This window comes from Gossypium raimondii, chromosome 10 (genome assembly GCF_025698545.1).
Source record: "Gossypium raimondii isolate GPD5lz chromosome 10, ASM2569854v1, whole genome shotgun sequence".
Classification (NCBI taxonomy): Eukaryota; Viridiplantae; Streptophyta; class Magnoliopsida; order Malvales; family Malvaceae; genus Gossypium; species Gossypium raimondii.
This window is the reverse complement of record NC_068574.1, coordinates 11,411,906-11,417,905: the sequence shown is the minus strand read 5'-3', so window position 1 is coordinate 11,417,905 and position 6,000 is coordinate 11,411,906.

The window sequence follows — 6,000 nt, the reverse complement described above, 5'->3', positions numbered from 1 at the left end:
TACCAGGATGCATTAAATGTAAATAACAACATCATACATTACAGTTTTATGTTGTACTTTGGCTAACTCTTTTTTGTTTAGCTGTTGACTTTTCCCTGTAAGGCTTGTATTATGGGAGTCATCCATGTTTGTTCTTGCTTTAGATCAAGCACTTGTTGACTACCACAGCTTGGGTGGCTCTATGTTCTAATAGGATTTTCCTTCTTTGCTCAATATTTATAGAGGATGCCAACTTAGATAAAATGTCAGCTTTGGTGTTCTTTGTCTTGGATAACTGTCTGACTTCTGCCTTACCAAATTGAGTAAGTAGTTGGGCAGCTATGTCATGGTACTTCTTTAGACTAGGCTCGTTTACTTCATATTGTTTGTTCATTTTCATTCCTACCAACTAAGAATTAGTGTATATTATCAACTCTCTTGCCCCTAACTGTCGAGCTAGTTGTAGCTTAAAAATTAATGCTTCATATTCTGTAGCATTGTTAGATGCCTGGAAGCCAAATGAGAGTCCATACTACCATTCATTATCATCAGGGTCTATAAGGAGAATGCACACTCATGATCCCGTCTTTGCTATTGAGCCATCCACATAAACTGTTTAACATTTCGACTTCGCGATTGGGCTAGCTTGTCCCAATAATGAGCTAACTACTATATCTTGTATAGTCAACATAGAAAAAAATTAGAACAAAATGTATATTTCTAATGAATTGTCATGAGGAAAAATTAGTACTTGTGAAATAAATTTTCAATAAATTATGTGACATACTATTATATCATCTATGTGAGCAATAGTGATTCAAATTAAAGGGCTACCTGTAGAGTCTAGCGATCTATCAAAAAACCATTCTACCATGAAGTCGGCTAAGATTTGAGCTTTGATTTTTGTTCTCGGGGCATCCTCTATTCCAAATTTTTCTAGCTTAATTCCCCACTTAGTCATTATTCCCAAAGTATCTACTATAGATAATGTCTTCAAAAGGTTGGTTTGCCGTCACTATCACAAGATTAGCTTGAAAATATGGTCACAACTTGCGAGCTGCCACTACTAAGTAAAAATGAGCTTCTACATCTTTGAATATCTCTGCTCACCATTATGCAATACTTTTGTAACACCCTATACCTAGCCTAGTAACCAAGCCCAAATACAGGATGCCACACCACCGCCTCATGTCATATACAACGAGTGAAAGTTCATTCTAAAAGAAACGTCTTTCATATTATCATTTGTATAGGTTTTACGTCAATAATATTTGCTAGTTATTAATGTTACATGCTAACCACTCAACAAATAGTCGTACAATAATACTTAAACATGCGTCAGGTCTATTTAACAAAAGTTCCAAAACTGATCCGTAGTTATCGATACTGACACTTGGTATTGATATTTTCCCTAGGTGGTGTCGATACCACTTGGAAAAACAATACCAAACTTGCATTCTATTTCTCGACCAAAATCCCAAAGTCTGGAAAATTATCTGTATCTATCATGCAATATCGATATTTTGACCCCAAGTATTCATACTCGAGCAAAGGTATCGATACCAAATCTCTAATCTGAATTCCTGCACGTTTCAAAACACATAGGTATTGATCTTACAGCACGAATATCGATACCCCTACTCCAAACCTCAAAAATACAGTATATATAAGCAAATAATCTATTCCCATTTAGTTTCTAAACACCGTGCACCATATATTTAGACAAATAATTATCTAATAGCTAAAATTCGGTAGTTCAAAACGTTAAAAATATGTCCGAGATAGGAACACAATGGCATCATCAATGTTTATAACCTAAGCATAACCATAACTCTTAAACCTTATAAACAAAAGCTATAACCAGCATAATGTCTAGAAAATAACATGTTCATAAACATGTCTATCACAATGCCTTTTTCCCAAAATATAAATAAATAAAAAACACCTACAAAATAACACAAAACTGGCTTAGATCATCTCTCAGAAACCATACCGCTCACACCGACACACAACTAATCTACAATGGGTAAAGAAGGGAGTGGGTGAGCTTAACAAGCTCAGTGAATGATTAGAATAACCACATCGCAAACATGTCATCATGCATCCTCAAGGCAACCATTTATAAGTACAATTATAATAGTCCTACATCTAGTATCATTGAATACCTATCCATGCATTATCTACTGGTTCATCTACACAACATTTACATACTCATGCAAACATATATCATGTAACACATATTTAATCAAGCATATATCACATTTCACACAAGTCACATATAATGATAAATTAGCAATATAGCACATGCTCCATTAAGCATACAACATGTTCCTCACAGTTACATATAATATGATAGATTGGCACTTGAGTTATGAAATATATAGTGATTTCTACTATCACACATCGGATACACAGATCTCCAACACGCCAAACATAGAGTCAAACATGTCCCAAAAGTGTAGCATAAAGCTAACACTCTCTTTATTTCTACTTACATGTTCCGTTGAATGGAACTTAGCTCACATTCCATTATCCTTCCAACATATCCCAAGGCCTCAACGCCCAAAATCACTGTACATATAGTTGAGTACTCACTATCCTATGACATGCCAACTATATCCAATGGTTTCAAAATCACAAGGCCAACATATCCGAAATTAAACACATAACACTTACCTATTATTCGTGCACTATCACTGCATGTTAGCATCATTTGCAAAACGCTATCACTATCATATAACATATATACCAGGTATACATTTGCACCTTTCACAACAGTTACCATATCCATATATCACACATTTGAGCTTCTCATCACCATGTACAATTTCATATTGATCTAAGCACAAAGCCATAAAGCAAATATAGTTACAAGAAAACTTACACTCAGAATTTAGAGTAGGGGTTTAGACTACTACTAAATTCCCAAAGGACACATGACTCGTGTCTACGAGCAGTGATTCCAAACACTTGCCACTATGCTTTCGTTGAGAAGTCGATAGCTCAAACTAGTTCTTCCTTTAACTTGTAGAAGGCTCAAATGAATCTGAGGCTTTAAACATATTAACCATACAAAATTTACAATCAGATAGTAGCCAAGGACTCACTTAAACCAACTAAAACATCAACCTATTCTAAATTCTCATGTAACCAAAATTTAACATAATAAACTTACAATGATCATAACTAGATCTACGCTTAACCTTTTTACCTAAAACGAATTATGCTCACCCAATTAGTCATCTACGCCTAACCCTCAACCCTTAAACCACTGAAAACTACCCAATTCATGGTATCAAAATCTTTCGACATCTTTTCGACAATTTTCCCAAAATTTATTAAAACATAAGAAATCATTAACAAAACTTCAGGGTAAGTTTAGAAACCTTCTAATCATGACAAAACAAGTTTAAAAACACTTCGAAACCATATTTTTACTCAAAATCTTAAAATCCACCATTAATGCCCCAATTTTTGGCTTTTATTAAGAACTTGCGATTCATTGGCTAATACTTCAATTTTAAGGACTAGATATCATGAAAAACTCATAAGAATTCGAAACATTACCTTTCATGAAAGCTTAAATGAGTTTTGATGCAAATCCAAAAAACCCACGTTTGGAGAGAATGATGAAATCTATGGATTTTGGGTGTTTTCAAAGTGATTCTATGAGTGTTTAAGGCTTGGGTGTTGAGAGAAATCAAAAGCTTATAGTTTGGAAATAAAAATAAAGTGGTTTAGTGTTGGGAGAAAAAGGGACGGCAATAAGAGAGGGGAGAGGATGAAACTAACGTGAAACCGCTATTCGGGAAAGAAATAGGCTGAAATTTTAAAATCTAGGCTAATTGCCTCTTAAAAACACCCAATTTTGCCCCTTTTAGAAATCAGTCCCTAAGCCCAAATTGAAAAACTTTTAAAAATTATTTTCAAATTTTGATTTAACAACTAAGATGTCATACTCGAATATAATTCTGATTTACCATGCTACTACATTCCAAGCACTCTAAGGCTAAACTTCTTAAAATGCCCCTAAAACTCTTAGGTCCTATTTTGGAGTGTTACAACTTTACTAATATAGTATACTGGAAAATGGCGAACCCCTTCTATCTTGACCAAGATAGCTGTAACTATTTATTCAGAGGTTGCCAAATAAAGAGAAAGAGTCTCCCCCACTTGCGACAACATCAGTAGTGGTGGAGATGTTAATTACAATTTAAGTTGATCAAAGGCAGCTTAACATTCCTCTGTCCAGCTAAAGTAAGTCTTCAAAGCCTTGAAGAAAGGCAAACACTTATCTGCAATTCTAGAAATGAACCTATTCAATACAACAGCCCTCCCTGTTAGACATTCAATGTCTTTAATAGTCTTTAGGGGAGGCATATCTAGAATAGCTCGAATCTTTTCAAGGTTCGCATTTACATCTCTTTCTGAAACCATGAAGCATAAAAATTTGCTTGCTCTTACCCTAAAGGCACACTTCTCAGAATTCAACTTCATGTTATGCGCTCGCAGAACAGCGAAGGCTTCAGAAAAATCCTCAATGTGCCCTTTTAAAGTTGTACTCTTTACTAACATGTCATCCACATAGACCTCGACATTACGACTAATATGCTCTTTGAAATTCTTATTAACCAACCTCTAATATGTTGCACCTATGTTCTTTAATCCAAAAGGCATAACCCTATAGTAGAACAAACCTTCCTATGTGATAAAGTTCTTTTTTATCCGAGTCCTCTAGAGCCATAGAGATTTGATTGTACTTGGAGAATGCATCCATGAAGCTCATAAACCTACACCCTAACTAAGCATCTATCATTCTCTTAATAGAGGGTAAAGGAAAATTGTCATTTGGACTAGCCTTGTTAAGACTGGCAAAATAAATACACATTCTCTATTTACCATTAGCCTTTTTCACCATGAAAACATTTGATACCCAGTCTGGGTATGCCACTTCCTTAATGATCCCCACTAATAACAATTTGCCTACCTTTTGTCTAATGACTTCTACAACCTGTGGAGAAAACCTTCTTCTTTTTTAGTTGGTTGGTTTCACCTCAAAGGACACATTTAGCCAATGGAAAATCACCTGAGGATCTACACCAGATATGTTCACTGCTTGCCATGCAAAGACATCTGAGTTCTCTCTCGATCATTGCACTAAGTCTTTCTTTTCTTCCTCTACTAATGTAGCTAAATCTTTACCAACCTTTCTGTGTCATCATAAAACAATTGCAGGGTTTCTGCGACCTCTGTTGCTTCTGGCTTGCGAACTCTTTCCTAGCTTCTAACATCCAAGCTATCCCGATCTAAAACCTGACTAGTCATCTCTACCTGTTGCAAACTCTGTCCTTGTGCCTCTTGTTTGCGAGTCTATTTAACTAACAACATATGACACTATTTGGCTAACCGCTGGTCAGATTTTAGAAAACTTATCCCCATCCTGGTAGGGAATTTGATATTCATACAAAATGTGGCAATCATCATTCTAGTCATTCTCATAATAGGACGCCCAAAAATGGCATCGTAAGTCATAGGATAGTTTACCACAAAAAATTGAGCATACTCTGTGGTGTTATACTCATCATCCCCAAAGGTAATAGGCAGAGTAATACACCCTTTTACTACAACTGGATAATTAATGAAGCCATATGAAAGGCTCGCCTTCTTCAAAGCTTGCTTTTTCAACCCCATCTTTTGATAAGTATCCCAATTTAAAACCTCTACAGCACTTCCACTATCAACCAAAATCCTTTTAACCTCGAATCTTACAACGGTTGCTGTCACAACCATAGGGTCATTTCCCTTTTTATCACACATTGAATCATCATCTTCCTCATTAAATTCCACCATTCATTTCTTTTGTTAACATAACCTTTTAGGCGAACTAACTAACATCACACTCCTGATATGAGCCTTTTTTTTCGTGTTGAAGGTCGCCCACTCCTCATTTGTACCAATTATGTCATGTATCGTGTCTTTGACTTTTTGTTTACCTTTATTAGCACCTCTCGAGCTTTGACC